The following is a 24805-nucleotide window of genomic DNA, read 5'->3' as shown; positions in this document are numbered from 1 at the left end:
TCTGAGGTTCTCAACAGCCGAGATTTAAATGTTTCATTTTATTTTTAACTTTCACTTTTCCACATTTCAGCAATGTCAGGCAAAGAGGTATGGTTTTACTATCAGAAAGAATCATGGTGCAGAATAATTTATGACTTCAGCTTGGGCTTTCAGAAAAGCTATTTCAAATCTTCACTTTGATTTGGTTGTATCAAAACTACTCAAAATAACAGCAGCACTTTCTTGGAACCAGAATATGTTAGCAGCACCTTCAGGATTTTGAACCAAAGCCTCATCTTTATCCCAGAAGAAAACTTCAGAAAGGAATTAAACCACAGAGGGGAAAATAACATTTTTTTTTCATGATCCTTTTGTTCCTCCAGCCCTTGCCCCGCCAGTCCCCAAACACACCCAAACCACAAAGGAAGGCCTGTCTCCACTGGGAAAGGTCCTGCCAGTCACCACTCACCCAGAGCTTCTTGGGCAGGTACGGTGATCCTACCTGGGGCAGGCAGAGGTTGGGAGGACGCTCTTGGCCAGCGGGGAGAGGGGCTATTTGGTTTGGATTTGTGTTAGGTCAACAGGACAAAGCGGAAGGTCATGAGGTATAACCAGGGGGAAGTGTTCTAGAACCGTAAGACTTACCTTAGCAGCTTAACTGCATACTTGTCTTAAGGACCGTCAGTCTGGTGACAAAATACCCCAGAAAGGATGCAGTTGATCCAGGCACTGACAGATTGCCAGAGGGGCGTCCCAGCTCCCTATCACAAAAGAAAACAGAGAAAGAAATGATGTAAAGTGAAATGTAACAAATTCACCAAATCATAGCAATACGCAGAGGTCAAGGAAATTCAACTGAAAAGGTTAAAGATGAAATCAAATCCGGTGTATGAGAATGGAAATCTATCCCAATGCAAGGCCACCGGTGACGTGCTGTAGACAAGAAGCTAAATACTGCCTAGCACTGGGATCTTTCATTTTCATCAGATCAATAAAAGCTTATATTTATCAGGATTCCAAGCAGCTGCCACTTCTGACAACCTCCACTTTATTTTCTCACTCCTTGCGCTGTATCAGGGCAAAGAGGAGAGGAGAAGCAGCTTTTAATGCTATTTACACCTGAAGACACAATTCCATTAAGAGGTCCTGTTTTGTTAAAGAAACAGGGATTGATATGATTATATTGGCAGGAGCGGGAAGTCTCTTTGTTCTTCTCCCCATGTTTTCCCCTCTGCAATCCAGACCCAGCAAGAAGATTGCCTGACATGAAGTCCATGTGCAAGCACTTTTTTGTTCAAACTTCCCATTTACAGAGAGAGGAAAAGGCTCTCTGCTAAAACAGTTACCACTCTAATCATCTGTGCAACAATATTTGCTATCAGGCATTCTAAATAGATTATCACCAGTCCATCTGTGTCATTATTGATTTATAAGGCCTTAAGCAGCTTTAGAATGGAAGCTTCCCCACCGAGGGGTCCCTTGTATAAATCAGAGCCGTGCTCAAATATAGCAGCCATCACTCAAGATATTGTTCTTAAAATCATAACAAGAAGGAGAAAATGATAAATTGCTTGTAATATACTGATCCAAACTGATATGCAAATCTTGTTTTTTAAATATATTACTTGAGTAAAAAGAGGCATCATTAACATATGAATGCTATATGCAAATGATAGTGACAGAGCAGATGTTGGCGCATGTAATTGACCTATATGTGAATTGCATCAGAACTCTTAACTCTATTAATTCACTACCCAGTAACTAGATATTGTCCAAAAAGTACATTCTTTGAAACCATATACTGGAAGCAAAGCTGACAGGGTTCCAAGGATTCTGAAACAAGGTCACTGTCACTAGTATTTTGCTGTCATCTGCATTCCCCTTCTTATGGATGACATCATCATGTGGCCGTGTAAATCGATCACTTAATAGCATTTGGAAAATACTGCAGTGGGGAACAGGTTATAAAAAAAATGCCCCAGTTTTATTCTTTTTCTTGGCAGAAATGTCATACCTCTTAAACTGAGGGTTTGTGCATGAGTGCACTGTGAAACACACAGATGCCATTTTATTCCCCGTCTTTATTTTTCCACTTCTTCTCAGAATGACATTAAATTGTATTAAATAGCCTTTTGTCCACAGGGCACAGACCACCCCGCATATGATAATGTATTAATGCCCCACGTTCCAGCCACTGAGCTGAAACATTCTGAGACTTGGAGGATAAGTATGAAGCACCATTGTGTGTATAGCCTGCTAACAACTGTGACACATACTAATAGAAACATACCTAATAAATTACTGCTTTCAGGTCTAGCAAGCTGACATTTCTCTGCAAGGGACAATTTTATATTTGTGGCACAGAACAAAATTGCTTCATATGAAGCCACTGTGGATTAGCATAAAAATTAACACTTAAATTTCAGCTTATTTTCCACCCTCTCCTCCTGCCACAACAATCAATTCCTCTTATAAATCTGATTAGATTTTATGATGCTTATTATTCAGAGCATGTCTCAACACAGCATTCACAGGCTTGAAGACTATTTGTTTAAATAGAAAAAAGAAGCAGATAAATCTATAGGTATTTTTTATTACCCCATTCCCCACCAGTTTCTTTCTCATATTGTAACATCAGTAATTGATTGCACACATTAATTAACATGTAAGGTAGAAATTCTGCATTATGCATGATTTATTTTCCTATCTGGTGAGTAGGTTTGTCTGCTGCCCTTGTGTTTCTAGGACATTGGGCTCGATTCTGGTCCAGACATAAATGCCAATGCTCATTCCCCCTGAAAGTTATTAATGTCAGATATGAAATGAGATTTTTGATTTCACCTGCTTACTAATCCACAAAAGCTGTTTTGAGTGATGCAGGCTTAAACGCCGAAATTTGAAATGATATATTGCTATATCTGATAACATGCAAATATGTTCATTAGACATAATTTAGCAGGAGAGAATAGCAATACTTTTATAACAAGTCTAGGTCAAAAATGGCTGTTAATTAAACAAGCCGTGAAGCATGGTATCACAAAGAGTCTGTCCAGCAGACACCAGACTTTTTGATGATACACCACCGATAGGTACCCAATACTTCACACTAAAACGGAGGGGGTGGGACCCTCCTGCGCATCAGATGATCTAAAGCAAGGTTAACAAAACTATACATTAAGAATCTCAAATTGATCACACTTTCTTAGATTTTAATGGCAACACACTATACTTCTCCATCCGAAGATGCGATTTCACTTTCTGTCTTAGCGGCTTAAAGTGATTTATATGGTTGACTCCTTCACAAATAAACCAGAAAAGAAATTAATATTACATCCGGCCATGCTGCTGGCTGCCCCAAGTGTTTATGGCTTTGTATTTTAAATCAAGTAGAGTAATAGGCAAAAACAAGGCTAGTTGTAGAGGGCTGGGTTGGGGCCCAGGTGAATGGAGCATGGACTCTGGGAGGAACAGTTCCCTCTACTTCTTCCTTTCCCTACAGTCCTTGAGTGTATGCTTCAGTTACCTAGGGAACCAGAGTACAGTAAGAACTCTTTTCATTGGATGTGAGTTGAGACTCAATGTGGGTAGGGTCCTAATACACAGGTAAAACAGGTCACCCACCCTGGGAAGAGGAAGGTGCCTCCCGAGTTAACTACAGGAGGACAGGAATATTTTCCCACTGGCCACCCAGGCTGCCTGCAGGGAGGGATAGCATTCCTACTGTGGTAAAGGTCAAAAACAACTTCTGGCACCAACAGGTGCCCCATGCTAGCCTGCTACCAGTCAATGTTCTACTTATCCAAAGAATCCTTGCAGCCCAATACTTGAAACACAGAATGTGAAGCAGGAAGAGCACACGTATGAACTGGGAGTCGCATACAGCAAGGAAAGTTGAGTGCAAGGTCAAATATCATCTCAGCAGTGCAAAAGGAATCTTGGCACAAGTCATCTTAATACGAAGGCTTTCTTCATGATACTCTAAGCGAGAGCTTGATGCAGAAGAGTTTTCTAATTCTGCTTTGGTGGAGGCAGAAGACCCTTCTACAATTACTTTGTGACCCATTATAAAACAGTCTCATTCTTAGCTTGACTTGAAGATCATGTTATTATTATTGCTAGAAATTCCACTTCATCTTTGGATTGTGTTTTATGGTTTCTGTGCTTGCAAATATAGGATCTCAACTGGTGAAAGAGGCACAGTGGCATCCCTTCTGCCTGCCCCCAGGGACCATGGGAAATTCAAAAAAAGATGAAGGATGGAAACTCTTTGGTGGAGGAAGAGAAGGAACCTGAATTCTGCTTTCCTATTCTCCTGCCCCACTCCACACAGGCCCCTCAGGGGACCGTGTACACAGTCCTCCTTCCCACCCTGTTGCCATCCAGGACTCCACCATCTATTGCTTCCCCAGGGGGTATTCTGCCAGTTCTCAAGTTTCAGAGTGGCCTAGGGTCACCTGAAGACTGGCTGGGGAGACCCTGAGCATGAATTCTCAAGCCATGGAGAAAAACAGGAGGGAGGCCTCAAACACCTTTGCCTATAAGGGACACTAAGATTCCATGGTCATCTCTCATAGGCCAAAAATTCTCTCTCAGGGTCCCTGACACTATTCGTCCAATTTCATGTGCCTCTAAATCAAATGATGTCTACCCTGGGTTTAATGATTACATGTTCCTCCAGGGGCTTTATTTCATTGCAAAGTTTTTATTTGTTCAATGAACTAATCAACATGTGCACACATGACCAAATGTATGAATGAGTGGAGGAAAGCATAAAGACACTTTGAATGGATAGATGGAGAGAGAGAGTGATGAGAGAAGGAATAAAAAGTGTAATACGTGTATGAATTAATGCATGAGCACACAAATACATATGTCTTATGAATGAGAGTATCCATGAACTCTTAATCAACAAGTATATATTTGAGTGTCTCTAGCACTCCTAGTGGGTTGATATGAGATATAGGAAAAGATACAGGAAATACTGTCCCTGCTCTTGGTTGCTGTTGAGAAGTTTGGTTACCCATCTTTAGCTCCAGCCAGTAGGATTCTGCACAGAACCTGGAAGAATCAGAAGGGAGACAGAAATATTCTTGTCTCTTGTCTGATCCTTCTAGAGGAGAAGACTTGGTCAGGATGTTCCTGACAATGAGAAATCCAGCTCAGTATGCTTTAGTGAAATCCAGCCAGACACTGAGGAACTATTTCCAGAAGGCAGGAGTCACAGCAATGGAGAGCACATATGCTAGACCAGAGCCCAGAAAGCTCCAGCACCAATGATGTGAAGTCACCAAATCGCCTCCGTGTCTTCATCTTTAGAATGGAGATAATATGTCTGAAAGTGCTTAACTCAGGGTCTGGTACTCAGTAGCCCCTCAAACATCGCCACCATGGATGGCTTCTGCTGAGCAGCTCTTTCTTGCAGGCTCTGGGTTCCCTGAGCATGGAGAGCTTGGTCCCTGGTGAACATCCATCTCTACCAAATGCTCTGGGTGCCAAAGCAGGGGCCTGACCATAGGAACCCTTGTGTTTCCATTCAAGTGCATATTTTATTTCTTCTACCAAAGCTCCAGCAGCATTTTTATTTAAAAATGACAATAGAGTCAACTTTTGTGATTCTTTCACTCTTCTGTGGAACTTGGTTTCCCTTTTGCAGAATCAAAAAATTATTCTGAATTTGTGGTTTTTCAGCATTTTCTAGTAGCAGAATCCTTTCCCTAAGGAAATTTTCCTGTGTAGGAACTGATAAGAGCACAGTGGCTCTGCCCAAAGCTACTGAGGAGAACCCTGAGTCCTCCCCTTCTCTTGGTTCCCAAAGTCTTGCCTTGAAACCCTTGGGGTCCTATGGAAGCTAATTTGAGAATCATTTGGACTAGGGCCTTCATGATGGTCAGTGACTCTGTCATTCTGTGACAGCAATCGTGGTGGCACAGAAGGATATATATTGGAAGCCTGGTGATTGCCAGAGCTGTAGACTGGTCCTAGTACAATTATTAATATCTGGTCCACCCTGGGTAATACAACACAAGTACCCAGGAGCTTGGATGAAATGCTCTCTAGCCTTCCCGTGATAATCGTCTTCCAACCTCTATCTACCATTTTCTTCCTGTTCCCAGCCCTATCATTGATTCCAAACTTGAGACCCGGTCCCTCTGAGGCCATCCCACCTAGACTGCTGGCATGATGCTGAGGAAGACCTGAGACTCTCTGGATCTGTGGTTTCCATCGGTGCCTTAGACACACGCCAGGAAAAATGAACACCCAAGACTCTCCCTTAAACCAAGTCAACTCCCACGATGAAGACAAGAACCCATCTGAGATTCCTCAATGTGGAGTCGCCATGCATTGCACTTTCCTCCCACTTTAACTGATCAGAGACAGTGCCCCCCAAATCTCAGTCATTCACACACCACCTTCTCCTTGTGGCTGTGTCTACTTAAACCGGTACCACAAACTAGTTAAGGTTTTTCTTGAAATCGACTCACAGATTCCCTTAAACTGATTCATTTCAAGTCGACATTTCTCATAATTCTGCCATAAATAAAAGTCAACATCTATTCCCCAACTATGTATGCAAAATAGATACACAACTACATGAGAGGAACCTGCTCAGCCATGTCCAACCTGGAGTTTTCTTGCAGTGCTGGGGGAAATGGTGGTGAGGGAGGAGCTGAGTGTGCCAACTTTGGCCTGAGCAGCTGAGCTTGACTGTGGACCTTGAACACCTAATAGCCTCTCTGATCCCCCATTTCCTCTTCTGTAAAATGCGGGTGTCATAGTAACCTACCCCATAAGGTTGCAAGAACAAATTAAACCAACTAAGATAATTAATAATTTACTCATTATGAGATAATACGTTTGGTGCATAGTTAGCAGCTGCTATTATTGTTGCTGTGTTCCTATATTAAAAGATGAGCTAGGAGGAGGAGGAGATGTTCAAGAACTAGCCATCTATTCTAGTCTTCCGCAGAACGTTGACTGGGAAGCACTTAACTACACAAGCAGTTTCATGCAGTGACAAGATTACAGGGTTGAGGACTGGGACCCGGGTCCTGGCCCAATCTGCCATTAACTCACTTTCCTTTCCAAACCGTGGCTTACCCACTGTACTTGGGGGGAACTGAATCCAGAAGCCCCATAGAGCCTTCTAGCTATAGGGCACTTAAATCCCTGAGGCCACTACAGGCCCAGTCTTGGTGAACAAATGGTCTTTTCCCTCTGCCTTGGCCCAGGACAGGACTCACTCTGCAAGGGCTTCCAAGGTATGGCAGGCCAGATCCTGCACTGGTGAGGAGAAAGACACAGAGCTGACAGTTCCTGAGATATAAGGTCCAGTGTTGGCACTAAGGACAGAGGAAGGAGATAGGTGCATGAAGTCCTCAACAAGGAGTCTGACACAGGCAGTGGCTCCATCCTAGTCCCCTAATTAGAAGCACCCCAGGTTGAGGTTCTGTTGAGGACCTCTGAAAAGGGACCTATCCTCTGACCCCATCCTCTGAGTCTCACCCCAAGACCCTGGCTCACTTCCTTCAACATTTTCTGCTTGTGATCATCTAAACTGTCATATCAACCTTCTTACCTTAAAAATGTGGAAACAGTAGCACTTAGTATGATGCCCTTAGGGTGGCCAGCCCCTTGCCACTTCCTATCTCCAGCCCAGCATTCTGCAGCTGAGACTTTCTCAGGGGCAGGTTATGCCTGTCCTGAGGCAGCTCCCAGCCTCTCAAAGAATTTCATAGCTATAATGAAAAACCCAAGACTAGCTAACTTCATAAAGAAAAGAGGCTTATTTAGTTCACAGTTCTGGAGATTCAAAGGCATGAAGCTGGTATCAGCTTGGCCCTGATGAGGACCTCGTGGTAAATAGCAGAAGTCCATGCAAGGAGAGATCACATGTCAAACAGGAAGCCAAAGAGGATCACACTTATAACTCCCTACCCAGAGAGCTACCCTAATATTTTTCAAGGGCAGCTTCCCCAATGACCCGAGGACTTTCCCCTAGACTCCCACTACCACTCAGCACAGTCACAAATAAGGACCAAGCTCCCAAAATCTTGGGGAACACGCTGAAACTATATTCAAATCATAGCAGGTTATCTTCACCTAGGTTTTACTTGAAAGATCTGTTTACAAAAGTCGATTCGTTCCTCAGCTATACACAAAATAAGGACTCCCTCAAAAATCTGATGTAAATTCTGGGACTTCTTCATGATAAAAAAAATTACACATACATGTTCCGTGTTCAATCCTCTAGGACTCAGGATTAGCAGGGGTGCACTGAACGTTGCACCTCCTCTCTCCATGGGCATAGGGTCTTTGCAGAGCAAAGACCTCCCTGCAGGCAACCCCGGGTCAGAGCCTCACCCAAGTCGAGTCCCGCGACTGGCATGGGGAACAGGGCCGAGGAGCTCACTAACATCGGTAAACAGAGCTGGGGATGGTGGTATGGAGAGATGCTCACCCACCCCAGGAGTCACTAGGTGTGGCTTCTGGACAAATATACACACATGCCGAGGTTTGTTTTGTAGGCGTAAACACATGGTCTCTAAAATAGGCAATGTTGAGTCTCTGGCACAAAATAAGGGTATGAAGCCGACACTGTTTATAATCTGCTGGAACCCTCAAACTTGCAAGTCCTTGTTCCAGAAACGTCCATGTGAAAGGCTCTTTCTTAGGAGTGGGCGCTGTCTTCCTCCCAAGCACACTGGGATGATACTACCATAGAAGGGCTTAGCCAGGGGCCCAAGTCTGTCCCTATTGAGTGGGAGGAGGAAGCAGGCCCCAGGACAGCAGCCCCCACAAAACCCTGCAAAGGGTGGACCAGTGCCCGGCCTTCTGTGGAACTGATTAATAATAACAGCACAACCCAGAGGCCTGAAGCCTTCTAGCCAGACATGATTGTGCAAAGACCCAAATTATTTATTCAGGTATTTACTGCTCCATAGTCTTTATTAAAACAAACAGTGTAAGAAAACAACAAAAAATGTTTTTTCTCATTTCTTTCAATTGTTCTGCTTGGCAACTTTATTGCACATTAGTTCAAAATAAGCTGCCAATAAAGTTGGATAAAATTAAACTCATGCTGGAGTTTTTTCCTCAATAATTTTTGTTGGGTTGTTTTTATTTTCATAAGGATTTGAAATGTGGCATCATCGTAGACTCAGAATTTCACTGTCTGGGTAGTTACAACTTCTACTGAGTTTATGAATTCCAATTTCGGTTCTTTTAAAATGAGTTTGGTTTTACTGTTACCATCATACTGAAGAGGTCTTTGTAGCAGTTTGTCTTTTCCTGTACAAAGAGCATAGCATAAAACCAGAGGCTTCTATACTGTAATTAGACTTAGAAAAATTATGTGATTTCTAATTTAGCAGAACCTCAGAACACTGCATAGTCCAAACCCAAAGTCAACATTTCAGGAAAATATTTTTTTTTAAAAGATAGCAATTGTGAATAGGCCAAAATGATTCAATTTAAGATAGCAAAAAATAAACATCTTGGAGTGAAATTATGCACTATAGTAATTTGATTATAGCAAAAATCAAATACTGTGTGTTGTAAGCAAACAATAGGAATTTTTATGCAACTAAACACTTTTCTGGCTATCTAACTATGATTTATACATCTAAAATGATAAATTTAATCCCATCACCAGTAGATCAATTGCAGGTATAACAGATAAAACCAGAATAAATCATCGTATCACTGTATTGGAAACACAAAGAGCAGATAGGAGGGGAGTTTTGACTTGTAACCGAAATCTGTTTTCAGGCTTCCCAAGGACAATGTGCCATGGAGAAGTTCAATGTATACATAAAGTCATCTGATCCAAATATGCTAATGATTTTTATTGGTCAAATCTTAAAAGTGAGGTTTATTTTTATGGGTATGCATTAATTAACCCAGCATGTACTATCTTGCAGGCTATCTTGCCAAGGACTTTCATTTAAACATGTTTATTGTGAAATGTTTGCATTCCCCACATTTGTGGCCCACACACAGATTATTTCATACTTTCCTTTAGAGCACTTTAGAAAAGTTAAAAGGAGTTATTGTTTTTGATTAATGCCATTTTAGGGCAGTTTAAAAAAAAAAAAAAAGAGGGGGTGTTCTAAATCCTAGCTCTGCATAAATTCTTCAACGTTAAAGGAAAAAAAAATTTAAAAAGCTCCACAAGTTGCTTTGGACAAAGAGATGTGGGGGGCTGCCCTGGGTCTATTTTAAGGTGGTCTCCTAAAACTGAACTTTATTAACTCAGTGTTGGTATGAACTCATGCGGAATAGCAATGGGCCCATGCGACACAGCTATCAATCATGAGAGGAGAAGCTGCGAGAGCCCAGCCGTGGCGTGGTGCCGCGCAGATGGGAGTTCTAAGGCCCTGCCTGTCATCTTTTGATTAAGAAAAGGAAATGATTTCACTAAAAAGATATTCCCTCTTGTGTTGTTTTGTTTTAACTGAGTTTGTACTTTCCACCGAACTGGACATATTTATTGAGACTCATAAGTTACTTCACGGTTACCAACATCACTGCAATCTCAACAAACTATTTTTTTTCTTGCCAATTATCTAAATATCATAACTATAAAATATCTTAAAACATTCTCCATACTGTAAACATCTTAGCTACAAAGCTTCGAGTGTAAACAGTGTGATGCATCAGAATGGTTTTAAGCGATGTTATAAAAACTGCTCTTAAAAACTAAACAAAAATGTAAAGCTTCCATCTGTTTTATGATTTTTCCACTGCCGAACGGCTGCTGTGCGCCAGTTCACTGAACCGTGGCTTGCTAAAGAGATTGCTGGGGTCACAGATTGAAAAAACAAAGAGCATGTCTTTAATGGTGGGATTTTTTTTTTCTCTCTCTCTCTCTCTCAAGTCTTCCTGACATGGCTGGAACCGAATTAAGTGCACAGCGGCAGAAGAGAGGGAACACGAAACACACGCAGATGCCTGTTGCAAGAGAAGCCCTCTCTCTGAGAGACTCGCGTTTTCTAAAGGATGCCATTTGGGCGATTATTTCAGGTCCTTTGATGATTGTATACCTGCAACCTCCATACGCTCTGACTTCCTCATGGAATTTTCTTTTTGGCCCTCTCTGTACAAGTTAAAAATAGACAGTAAATTGCATGCTAAGAAAAAGCATTCTGACTTATTTTTTGTGTACATAGGCAGGTAAGAGACAATGATCACTTAGAGACTGCAGATGCTCTTCCACACTGAGTCCCGGTCCACAGAGATGCCCGGACCCCTGAGCAGGCGAAAAAGACTCCTCAAAGATACGAGAAAAAAAAACTGCCCCTCACTAGGATGGTTTGGCTCTGATCGATTCAAAAAGGAAAGTGGGAAGGGGAGGAACTAAAAGAGGCTGTGCTTCTAATCCAATCTCTGTGCTCAGAAGATGCTGCCACCCAGAGAAGTGAGCACCACAGAGGGGTGAAAGGACAGGACTGCGCTAAAGGGGGTCACCCTGTGGAGCCTGACCAGTTGCCTGGCACGTGTGCCCAGGACCCTCCTCAGACAACCAGTAACATCCATCATCTTATCCCCTTGTGGCCACTTCCAAGGAGTAACAGCCAGCATGGGTTTGGGCCCTGTGGGCAGACTCCCTGACCTGTACCCCAGAGACACAGCCATTGGGAAGAGTCTCAGAGTGAGAGGGAGACTCTGCAAATCATTCCCCAAGGTGAGGCTTGACCAGTTTCCCTGTTCCCACCGCTCCCTTTAGATAGCAGACTCTCCTGGAGCTGGGCTGGGAGTGGACGGCAGCCTGCAGGGGCCAAGCAGGATTAGCAGGGTGCCCACCAGACTTCCCTAATTTGAAGAATGTCCATGGGACCTCCCCACATAGGGTACACCCAGCTCAACCTTGTGGGATACCCCCAGGGTTGGAAGCACACACATATATCTGGGAAAGAGGGAGAACATTTAGGGCTAGGGACACCCATGGAGTCCACCTGCTTTGAGAAGCAGCCTCTAAATCCACCCACAGCAGCTACCCGCCTACAACTTGAGTGGCCTGCCTGGAACATGGCTACTGGCCTCGCCATGTCCCTCTACAATCTCTCCTCCATACCACAGGGCTGTGGCAGCCCTCCTGTCACCCTTTAGTACAGCATCCTCGCAACATCAGCCCCGTAGCTGTGGGAGGGACAACATCCACTCCCAAGGGGACCTATCAGGGGCCCTCCCAGATTTCTGCCCCAGATTAAGCAGGGCTGCGGATGCCACGCCCTGAGACCAGAGGGCACTGATGTGTCCCCACTCCTGCTCACCCTTCCTGAGTGCACACACTTCCCATCCGCATCTCATACCCACACCTCCCCTAGCAGACCCACGCAGCATCCCTTGGGGGCAGGCGCTCAGTGGCTGCTCCCCAGCCCTATAAGCTAGTCTAGGATTCCCACTGCATTTGGGGCTTCAAGGTCTCCACCCCAACCCCAGACACCACCAATGTCCTAGTGTCTGGTTGCCCCAAAGAGCACCCAGGCCATGGACTCTGAGGGCCCCCAGGGAGGCTGGCACGATTCTGTGCACATTCCAAATTTAAATCTGGGACACTCTCCCCTTTTTTCACTGCTCCAGAACATGGGGGAGGCATCTGCCTGGAAACAGCTGTCACCCAAACGAGGAGGCAGCACATGCGGCTCTCCCGCAAGCAAGCAAGCAACACCGTCAAAAGCCACACATCAGCCAGGGTTACTTAGCTACAGAACTGCACAGCCCAGGGGAGGGAGGGGAGCAGGGGAGCAGGAGGAGAGGGAGGGAGCCGGCCCAGGGGGTGGAGCAGCAACCACGGCCCTGGACCTGTGCTCTCGCCCAGGACCTGGATCAGCAGAACAAACCCTGCAATGGTCACCATGTCCTCGCTTTGGCAGTGGGGAAACTGAGGCTCAAGGAGAAACAGCATGACCAAGGTCATGCAACTACTAAATAATAATACAACCATCGTGATAATAAGCAGTAAGAACTAACACTCACTAGCCAGCAGGCTAACCATGCCTGGCTATTGGCCAGTCTCTCCTCGGTGTGGTCCAAGTTCAATCTCACAAGCAAACCTAGGAAATGTTGTTAGCCCTGCCCTCAAACAGATACAAGGAAACTGGAGCAAAGCAAGGTCAAGTCATTTGCCCAAGGTTAAATAATCAGGCAGTGATAGCATTAGGATTCAATCCCAGACTATCTGGCTCCTTTCTCTTAGCCACTGTGCCACATGGTCTATCATCATCACCACTATCATCATCATCATCATCATCATCATCATCATCATCATCATCATCGTCATCATCGATAGAGGAACATAGTTAACACCAAGTGAGCTCTTGCTGGGAGCCCAGCCCAGTGCTAAGTTCTTTATATTTTTATATATTATTGTTCTAATTTTCAGTATTCACTTTATCCCCACTACACAGATACCAGGAAACTGAGGCTCAGAAAGGTTACACAATTTCCTGAAGGTCCAACAGGAACATCAGAGCCAAAAGCAAACCCAAGCAGCCTCATGTAGGAGTTACATCTCTGTCCTTGATGCAGGCAATGAGGATGCCTCCTCTGGGGACGCTGGCCCTCTCTCTGGCTAGTGTCAGGGGTGGGTTCCCAGAGGAAGAACTGGGACCCACACTGCACGCTGTGCCCAGTAAAGCTCAGGGTGCTGTTGCTGCCAGCCCATGTGTACTTCTTACTAAGGCTAATCTCAATGATAATGAGGGTTTATCCTAAGTCCAGCTAAGGGAGGGTGGCCAGGACAGGCTGGCTAAAGGAGTGGCCAAGCCGAAATCTACCGTTCACACAGATGCAGACAGTGGCAGGAGCTACTACAAACACTGACCATATTTAGGAGAAGTCGAGAGATTGGGGACACCAGCCATTCGGCTCAGCAGCCTGACTCTGCAGGCCAGGAGAGTGTGCAGTGCCAGTCCTGGCCTCAATGGCCACACAGAGCCACTGGCAGGGCTGCTCTCAAGCTCTCCTCTGGGTGGCCCAAGTTTGAATAGCAGGAAAGAAGACAAACCCCAGGGGCAAAGAATTGTGAAGGAGCAAGAACCTGGTCACTGTTGAGGAGTCCTGAGGTCCCCAGGAATAGGCCTGGAAGAGATGCCCCATGTCCCACAAAGCCACCAGCTGCCCTTCCCTGAGTTCACACAGCTCGGACACAGACAATATGAAAAAATGCTGGCGGGTCAAGCTGCACTTTCCTCGAACTAATCTCTAATGAAGTTTGGGGTGAGCTATTTTGAAAGCAGCCCACACAGCATAACCACAGGCCGTCATCAGCTGCCGTCTTCAAATGCAATTTCATTCATAATTAAATATGAAGAAGCCACCACCCTAAAATAACATCAGGGGTCACAGCTGGGCTCTCCAGCCTGGCCTCTACTGACCTCTCAAAGATGATCTCCAAGGGTCCCTAGTGCATGCTCAGTCTAACACAAGGCTTCAAACTTACCTGTCAGCCTTTGCCCATCCTGTCCTGCCTTTCAGGCAAGCCTTCTCCCTCCTCCCTTCCTCCAAGTGCCAGCCAGGAGCAATTTCTCCTAAGAAGCCTTCCACTGCCCAGGGCTGAAGGGACCTTTGCCAGCCCCTGAATTTCCATAGCAATTGTTCACGCGCTCTCACTAGCAAGGCCTGGCTACTGTCCCACCGGGCATCTCAGCATTCCATGGGTAGATGTCCCATGCATTCATTCATTCATTGATTCAGCAAAGGCTAAATGAGTACCTACTGTATACCGGGTGCCAGAGAAACAACAGTGAATGATCAGACACAGTCCCAGCCCTCCTGTGGTACAACTTCTAAAAGGCATACACCAATAAATAGGCCATAGGTCTTTCTAGCCAGACTTAAAGTTCATTGCTGTCAGGTCCTGCCTCACACACACACAGATGCAGACGGGTCTACATTTCTGGTCCATCCATGACTCTGTCTCCCCTGAACTGCATTTAGGAGAGATTTTTTTTTCAGTGACAGGGTCAGCGTGGTTGATGTCACCCTTTTATGAATTCTGTCCCATCCAGTGGTTATAGGCAGCTGCTGGACAGACCCATGTTGACCTGCTGGTGGCAGCAGCTGGAAGGACTGCACGCAGAACCAAGAGAGCAAGCCCAAGTCTTATATCCTGATGGTTAGCGAGCATCAGAAATGTTCTGAGGACCAGGACCTGGGGACAGCTCCATCAGGATGATTCTATCCACAGGGCAGACCCAAGTGGCACTCTCAGCTTCTCAACACGTATTGGCTAGGGGGAGATGGACAGACCTAGAAAGCAGGAGCCAAAAGGCCAGGGAGGAGGTGCACCAGGCCCTGGGAAGAGGGCCAGTTGCTGGGGCAGCTCAGGTGACTAGAAGCCCACCGTCTAACTCGGGTATAAAACAGCATCTGCTGGACATGTGTGTGGTTGAAGGATGGATCTCAAGGAAGGAGAGGTATGGCCAGGATCCTGAAGACCACGAGGGGAAAGAAGCCATTCACTGGTGAGACAGGTTGGCACCTACCCCAGCTGGAGTGGCCGTAGCAGCAGGAGCAGCCTCCACTGTTGGAATTTAAGATGTGACTGAGCCCCGTACTGTACAGTTATTTCATTTGATGCTACTATAGCCCTATTATTAGGTGATGAAACTAAGCCTCCAGGAGGTCCAAGGACTTGCCCAGGGTCACACAGCTAATATGTGGCACGGTCAGAACCAATAACCAGGTCCTCAGTCTAACTCTGTCCCACCACGTGCAAATTCCTCCATGCTGTGGTCACATCTGCTTCCTTTGTGACACTGTATCACCCTCCCTGTCTCTCCCAACCCTCAGCCTAATTATAAATGGAGGTCTCTAAGGGTTGGTCCTTGGGCTGAGACTTTTGGAATCTGATCATGAATTAACAGCATCACTGTGTTCAAGCCACAGTGTAATGTTTCCTACAGTACTGTCATGGTGTTATCTCTTCAAATATATACATGTAAAGGGGGACAGGCCAGCGTTCATAGGCCCTGTCCACAGAGGAGAAGACAGAGGCTCAGAGGAGAAATGTGTCTTCCCTGCCTAGGGCATGGAAACCTGAGTCTTAGTGCCAGGTCCTGACACGACACCCTAGCCCTGAAATTAGCCAAGACGCTGCCTTTCTTGGAGTCTTACTGTCTTGGTCTGAGAAGCAGCAAGTTAGAACTCACCTGATACATGGGAGTTCAATTAGAATTCCAAAGGAGAAAGATGAATTTTAGGGGTGGGTAAGTTCATTAATTGACTTTCTGGGCATTTGGCTAATAAGCTTTTACAGACATCTTTCTCCATTACACAGTATTGGGGTCCAATTTTGGAAGCCATTATCAATATTCCAACCATAAAGGGAAGAGAATGATCTAGAACCCCAAGCACTCACTTCCCATTGGCTTAGCTGCTGCTTTGACTGGTTGCTACCATGCTCTTCTCAAGGGGGCTCCTGTTTTATTGAAAGTTGTAGGTCTGTCACCATCGTGTCCATCAATAATCAGCAAATTAGCAGCCTGCTTGTGCAGTCACTTCTATTTTCAACCTGAAGGGCGGTTTGGGGGTTTCTTTTAAATTTAACTCTCCTCATTAAGGATTCATAGCACACCAAAAGAGTGATTTTTTAAAAAATCATCTTTGCAGAAAAGGAATATCAGCAAAAATAATCACTATTCCAGGCTCAACAATGAGTCCCTAATGAGGACAGCAGTCATCAGTTAAATAAACATATCATTAGGGTGAGAATAGATGTGTCAACACAGACACAGTCCACTAATTTGTGGGGTGGTTTGTCTGTGGTGAGTCTCAGTAGGGAATTGGCTGGTGGGTGGATGTTCTTAGAGCAGTCATGGGTCACCTTTCACAGGTAGGATTCAGGAGTGGGCAGGGTAGGGCAGGCGGAAGCTGCTGATGAGACAGGAAGCAGAAGGTTGACAGTAAGACACTGACCTGGGGCTCAGAGATAGCACCAGGCAGAAAGATGAAGCAGACCCTCTCAACCAGAGGCCCCAGAACCATGTGGCTCTCAGAGGACAAACCCTGCTTGGTGTCCCAAATGGACACTCAATCTCCTCCCAGCCTTCCCACTGGTAGAAGTTCAAGTGGCGTTTCCTGCCTCCCCTTGCCTCCACTTGTCTCATCAGAAGCTTCCACCTGGCCTGACCTCACCTATGTCTCAACCCTACCGGTGAGTCCAGAAACAGGTGGGGATCCAATGAAATCCCCAGACTTCTCTGTCTGGAATCCACAGTCCTCTAGAGATAAGACTGGGGCTGCAACAGAGAGGAGGCGCCCAAGCAGGGCTCATGGATCACAGAAGCACACTCTTAACAAATACTTATTGAGTGCTTCTTACATATCAGGTACTGTACAAGGCATACTTGGCCCTTACCCTCATGGGATTTATGAAAAGGGGAAGATAGTAAGTAGATAAATAAATAAGATAATTACAGATGATGATAAGGCGTTATAAAGTAAGTAGGGTGAGAGACAGCAAGCACTTGGGGAAGGCTGATTTTACAGAGGGAGGTCAAGCGAGGGTTTTCTCAGGAGGGGACATTGCAGCTAAGGTCTGAAAGAGCAGAACAAGCTGGGACATAAAGGGCTGGGGGAAACACTGTCCTAGAAAAGAAGCAGAGGATGCCAGCCGAGAGTGAGCATTTGCTTGCACATGGGTGTCCACACACAGGCTCCCAGGGAGGCACATCTCCAAGCAGAAGAGAAGGGCTGGGGCCTCCAGTGACCCAGAGCAGGGCAGAGAAGACAAGAGCCAGAGGACTTGTGGATTGGTGGAGCGGGGAGGAGGAGGAGGAGGAAGGCTCCAGAGACCTTCCACTTCCTAATGGAGATGATAGCAGCAGCAGCAGGCAGAGGAAGGAGCATAAAGGTCAACATGACCATTTTGGGGGAAAGTCCTAGAGAAACATGGCAGGCTTATGGAACATTGAGTGACTTGTGGCAGTGGTCACCAATTCAGAGTGAGACTCATCAGCTGACTGGTGTGGTTTCCCCCTGTAAAGTATGAGGAGCTGGCCCTGGAAGGGCAGAGATCTGAATTCACCTGAGGCTGGAGTCTGACTAGGTGCACAGGATAAAGAAAAAAGAAGCCAGGGAGTTGAGGAGGGACACACGGAAGTGATTGAACCTCAAGGTTAGGTGAAGAGAAGCAGGAAGACAAGGCGCTAGAGACAGGTAAGAAGCAGAAGTGTCTGCAGGTGAGGACACGGAAGATCTGACAGCAGAACCATGACATAAAGTGAACTGCAAGAAAAGGCAGGACAAACCATGGGTAAAGAGAAGATGTCAATGCAGGTGCCAGTCACTCCCAAACCTGGGAGAAGTTATGGGCCAGATGGCCAAGGTCAAGTCAAAGAAAAGTTAATGGAGGTGAGAATGTCAACGAAGTGGAGTTCAGTCTGTTGAATGCGTGACCTTGGCACTCTGGGTCAATGACGTCAGCCAACAGACCCTCAGAAACTCCAAGCGAAACAGCAATTCCCAAACGCAGAGTCAGGAGTGACTTCCTCACACCACCTATCCTCAATTCATGTTGCAAAGAACCATGATTGGAAATAAGCATTAACAATAATGGGGGACATTAACAATAACAGGGACACAAAAGATCTAAGATTTATGGTATTCAGGAATTATCCAATAAGAAGTGGTAATCTGTCATGAGGACACACAGTATTTTATTTACTGGCGGGAGTGTTCTTGCTCCTCTTCTTCCCAGTCCACTGCTGGAAATGGAAAAGCAGGAGGGACTGAAACTCCAGCCCTAACTCCTGAAGTGCGATTACACAAACAGGAGTGTGGCTGTGCTTTGAGAATCAAGGGGCCTCACTGTACCATGGCTCAAGCAAAGGCTGAATGATTCCACAGCAGGGAACCCTCAGGGCTGGGAAGTGGGCTCTACTGCAACACCTGGAAGTGACCTGGCCACTACTTCCATCCTTTTCTAATCCTGAGAGAGCCCAAGCTTTCAGTGACCACAACTTGAGAGAAGATAAGGGTCATCAAAGTCAGCTCACCAATGGTGTTTCATAGACAGAATCTCAAGAGTCCAAATGTCAGAGTGGAAGAGCTTTGGAGTTTAGCTCCTGAAACAGGAACATAGGCCCAGAACAGCAATGTGACTTTTCTAAATCCCTTTGGTGGCAAAACGAGGGTTTTGAACCAGACCTTCCATTTCCCAGCTCCAAAGTCAATGATCTTCTGAGTCCCTCCAATTGCCCACTTCCAAGTCCAGAAAACAGAAAAGCCGAGACAGATGCGAAACTGAACTGGCCCCTAACCAGGCTGTGCCCACAAAAAATAGCACGCAAGAAACCAACGGCTCAAGAGAGGGTTTCTGCACCATTCCCTCAAATGTTTTGTTCAAGCTGCTTACACTACCAAATTTATTTTAATATAATACTATATAAGATTGGACATAGAACAATTAATATTTAACATGTGGGCACCCAGGCCCTCCTAGCATTCTGATACAGTATTCAATATATCACTCAGTATTTACCTAACTTAGCAAATGGGTATTGGTGGTAATGTGGTACAAGTAGTTGAAGTAAGAGAACCAAAACAGTATTTATGGAATGCTTACCGTATGCCAGGAATAATGGCAAGTACTTGCAAGTACAGTATCTGATTTAAGTCATGAGATTATAAAATATCACCCAAAACATATTATATTGTAAAATTTTAGTCTATTCTGCTCAATCAATACTTTTTGAAAATCAAGTAGCACAGTTCAATAACACCCAAATCAATTTTGATTTTTCTTCAGAAATTTGGTAGAGAAAGCATCTCCCCCAAGTATAGACCCAATAAGTTACGTTATGCCCCCAGAGCAAAATATCCTGTCACAGTAATAAATCTCCATAAAAAAATGTGTGGTTTAATGGAAATATTGACATGACCCTAAGAAACTTATAACAGCACCAAATAGTGCAGTTGGATGCAGGCAGGAGAGACTGATAAACGTGTATCATCCCTGGGCTTCCAAAGTTCTATCTAAAACATAACTCCAACAAGTGCTTATATGAGCAATAAGTTAGGTGCTCCTTTAAATGTTACCTAATCACCACTTTTATGGGTGTTTCCTTGTGTTAGCTGGTCCCACTCACTTTACAAAACAGAACTCCATTGACCTCACTCACTATAAGTCTCAGTCTATATGCAGATATTCAGTTGAACAGGCTTGAAATAGATTCCTTCCCACCTCCATTCCCCAGCCCCCCACCTCCAAAATTCCAGCTAAGCCTATTTTTACTCAAAGGGCAAAGTTGGCCTCGGATTATGTGTGTTCCCTGTGCAAAGGATATGTTTTCAGCAAGCAGGGCCACATTCCTACCAAGCAAAAATATTCCCTGTAAGCTGATTGCCCGGTCCTTTCGGGCTTCTCTCAATAAGGCTCTGTTCTACTTGCTTGCAGTTGTGTGGCCCATGTTCTCAGATGTGGCTTAGGACAGGTGTTTGTCTATTGAGAGGCCCAAAAGAGACCCTGAGCCAGCCCTTCTGACTGCTAAGGTGCCTCTCATGTACAGCCGCTGGCCTTCTTGATATGTGGACCTTACAAAAGCAAGCCCTGGAATAAGATCCATTTTCCTAAGGTCCAAAAGAGCTCCCCTTGCCTAAGTGCATCTCTCTCTACAATTCTAATTCTCATTTCTCTCTCCGATAATGCTCACTAATTCTACTGTTACAAGGGGTGGGGGAAAGAGTGAAGAGGTGAGAGGAGAGAGGAATCGAGAAGAGCAAAATTAAAGCGGTCACTGCTTCCAAGGACCTCTTGATGGACACTAATTTTCAAAGGTCATCACTAGATTCAGAGCACACCAAATACCTGGAGATGATGGCTTCAAGAGCAGCAAGAAAAATCCAAAAGAAATCTCTTTTCATATCTATGAACATGCAATGAATTTTTTCAGAGAAAGTCATGCTCATCTCCTCCAGCACATACTGGGTCAAGCAAATCTCCCTCTGATGGGGTGGAATCACCAGATCAGACCTTTATTTCTGAAGCTCACATGTGGTACAAATAACTATTTGCATTACAAAACGATTCCAACGGAACTTGGGTGATTAGTTAAGGCTACGTGGACAGCCAGAATAATGCATCACTATTTATTGAATAAGCGATCATTAAGAGCCAAGTCCTCCCCTCTGGCCATTGTAGAGAACTCCCATCGAGTTCTGAGTGCAGATCAAGGGCAGCACAGAGCTTGGAGAATAGGTTACACAGAGATCCTTCCTACAAGCAAATGGGTTTATTTGGTGCCTGGTTGGGGGCTGCAGAGGTTTTGCTGTGATAGGGACATGAGCACCACACAGAAGTTAAAATTGCCCTCTGGGCAGCCATGGCCCTGTGAGGCTCCACCAAAGTCTCAGATGGTTTCTCAATGAGCTCCAGAGATTCAGGAAGTATTTCCTTGCTGACTTCTCCAGGACTTGAGGTCACTGCAGCTGGGCAATGACTGTTCACTCCTGCACGGGAGTTCCCTAGAGCTGGGTACACAGAATGCACCTAATAGCTCGCTGCTCAGCTAATATCTGAGTGATGATCATTATGCTAATTAGGCACAGAAGGCTTTCACTCTGTACCAGGCACTGTGCTAGGTGTGTTGCAGGTATTATTTCATATCCTCCTCTCCAGCCCCACAAAACAGTGCTCTACCTCATTGAAGAGAAGAGGAAACAACACAGAAAAGTCTGACCAGGGCTGGGGGTGCAGCTCTGCAGTGGAGAGTCTCTGGCCAGCAAAAGCACCTGGTTCCATCCCCAACACTGGCAAAAAAAAAAAAAAAAAAAAAAAAAAGATCTGGTGAATCCATGCTAAAAATAAAGGTTCAAGGAGCCCAGGGCAATTACGCTCACTCATTCTACCTACTGGTAGTCCAAGTTCATCTTTAGAAGCCTTCATGATAGGGAAGGTTGCTGGGTAATGTAAACCTGCCCTCTGTCCTTAAAAGTCGTATGACTGCTAATTCCACCATCAGAGGACAAGCATTTCCCAAAGGATAAAAATTCCACAGCTCATGCTACAGGAGTGGCAGAGATGGAGACCAAGCATCTGGGGGTTACAAGGATGCGATCTAAAGATAACTGAAAATAAATTTGCCTCACTTAGGGGAATTTAGATGCAACACAAAGAAACCCAAATCCAAACTGAATTCTCAAAAGCTGCCCCCAAACAAAGGGTGAGTGGCCGCTTCAGGCAGGTTTTCTAGAACTTCCAGACAAAGCTTGCTGAGGGGGACTTGGGGAGCAATTACGGCATGCAAATGTCATGTGATTTTTGTCACTGATCTTTTAACATGCATAGCCGGGTTCATGTGTCTCCAATTCAAAATCTAAAATTGAAGTCTTATGTGGAGATAATTATAAGTGAAAATCAAATGCAGGCCTGGAAAACACCCCACTTTACTCATAAAATAACTGCTCACTGAGAAGAGCCCGGATTCCCAGAGGAAGTAGAGATGGGACGAACCACACTGGCCAGGGCAGGGTTCAGCTGTGGCAACCAGCCTCAGTCATTTGCAGTTCAGTGTAAATCCCAAGGCCCTGAGCTTGAGTTTTACACCCAAATCCAGCCAGAGAGGATGTGCACTCTCTCTTCTTGCACTAACTCCAACAATAATATGTCCTTTAACAAAAGGCTCTCAGTGAACACGAGACCAAAACTGCATAAGAAAAAAAAAAAAGACTTTAAAAGAAAAATCTCCCAGTTGAAAGAAAAAAAGAAATGTGTCTTTTGAGGGCCATTCATTCAGCAGATCCCTTTTCTGACATGGCCAAAGATGAAGGTACACACCCATGTCTCGTGCAAGGGCAGCAACATTCATCCATAGGCCTTCTCAGAAATCATCAGGGGCCAGCTTTTAAGAGGATCGTGGAGAAGAAGGCAAAGAGACATGCCCAACTATCTGAAGGAGACTTGTTTTCACCACCCTGAACAAAAGAGAGACTTTTCTACAGAGAAAGCTGTGGCTTTGACTCTCAGTACAGAATCAGCATCTTTTTTTCCTTCACCCTCTTCTCCTGTGTGGCTCCGGCCACCAGATTCATAGGTGGACTTTCAAAGGCCCCAGCCTCCTTCCAGGGCCTTGGCAGAAGAGCACAGAGCCTGGCTGGCCAGCAGGAACATGTTCCTCAGAGTGGGGCCAACCCTCCTTGCCGAGCCTCTTCAAAGAGCTTGCTATTTCTGAGCTTTGCTTGCTTGCCTGGAGCATGGCAAGAGGTTACCATCTGACCCCGGCACTATTAAATCTTTTTAAAGTTTAATCTTTAGGGGATTTCGACTGTAAATAAAGAACACTCCACATGTAAAAAATAAACTTACACTCATGACTTCATGTGTGACCCCAAGTTCAATTTCTGTTTGTGATTTAGCAGAGAGGAGACCGAGGTATATGGTGTGCAGTCTGCGGGTGTGGGACTGGGCTCCCCGAATGCATTGTGGAATCACAGCTGAGAAAGGACGCCCCCTCACTTCACAGCTAGGGATGTGACACCTGAGAAGAGAGGTGACAGCCAAGAGACACATGTCCAATAGTTGGCACAGCAGGGCAACCCCACACCTGTGATGAAGGCTCAACTTGCCCCACTCTGGGAACATCTGGAGGCTGTTCACAAGTAACATCAGGGTTGATCTTTTGCCAGGCTTTAGTGCCAGGGCCACACTTCACCCAGGCCACAGTCCACGGAATTGGACAACACAGGCAGTGCCAGACCTGGCACTTCTAGGATTCCATGCCCACTCACACCCCAACAGACCCCTGGAGCACTCTGCAGAAGGACAGTGGTGAGGGGACAATGAATGCTTCCAAATAGTGGGCATTGGATTGGGGTCTCAGGAGAACTGACTGCACTTTAAGAGCACCAATTTCTATACCCCAGAAAGTTCTCTCCAAAGCCCTCACCCTGCATAAGCTCTGGCTGGTGCCTCACTGCAGCCCCTAGAAGTGACAATACAAGGGTTAGCATCCTGTTTTCCATTTCACAGATTTAAAAAAAAAAAAAAAAAAAAAAAAAAAAAAACAGCCTCAAAGAAGCTCTATAATCTGTCAGCAGCAGCTCAGTGTTGACTGACTTACAGCTGAACTCATTTGTGTGGCCACCACCCCTACTGCCTCTCTTCGTACATTCTATACCCAGCTGAGGTGTCCAGGTTGAGGGTGCAGATTGGCTACAAGGGTGACATGTGTCTGTTTTTCATTACTACAATGAATACACCTAAGACAGGTTACTTTATAAAGAAAAGAGGTTTATTTTGGCTCACAGTTCTGAATATTCAAAGTAAAGTTAATGGCCTTCTTGTTGACATAGTCCTGATGCAGCACAGAGCATCACATGTCAAGAGAGGAAGTGCTTGTGTGGGGGTGTTTGTCTGGTCTCTCCCTTTCTTCTGATAGAGTCACCAAGGTTCAGTGATAAGCCTCCACCCTGAGGACTTTATCTAAATCCCAATCATCGCCTCCCAAAGGTCCTGCCTCTAAACACCAGAGTTGGATTAAGTTTCTGCCTTCGCAATACCTCCCAATGGAGTTTAAATTTCAACACATGAAGTTTTGGGGGACACCCAAACCAAATCAAATTGTTGCAGCGGGAGTTGGAGCCATACATAGATTGCTTCTAACTACAGCCATTTTCTGTTCTTCAGAAGCAGCCTGATGCCAGAGACCCCAAATGGCCAAGTGCAGAGGACTGAAAAGGGACACCAGACACTCAGACACCATCTCAACCAAAAAAGCCCTCACTCATCATATCTGCAGTTGTTTCCTATGGATCAGGAAGACGTGAACCCAGATGTCACAGAAAATGCTCCTCAAGCCAAGGAGCTGATGTGGATGAGTCTAGA

General features: G+C 45.3%; 1 protein-coding gene across 11 annotated transcripts in view; it reads right to left on the bottom strand.

The window, feature by feature from the left end:
* Nucleotides 1-24805, bottom strand: part of ZNF536 (zinc finger protein 536) — a 431821-nt gene that overhangs the window by 315480 nt on the left and 91536 nt on the right. For all 11 annotated transcript variants that reach the window (XM_079117612.1, XM_079117615.1, XM_079117611.1 and 8 more), the window contains one exon: nt 625-740. The gene's annotated coding sequence lies outside the window, so the exon portion shown is untranslated. The remainder of the gene's footprint in view (nt 1-624; nt 741-24805) is intronic.

Source organism: Sciurus vulgaris (genome assembly GCF_902686455.1).
Source record: "Sciurus vulgaris genome assembly, chromosome: 17".
In the NCBI taxonomy this organism is placed as follows: Eukaryota; Metazoa; Chordata; class Mammalia; order Rodentia; family Sciuridae; genus Sciurus; species Sciurus vulgaris.
This window is presented reverse-complemented; position numbering and strand designations above follow the sequence as displayed.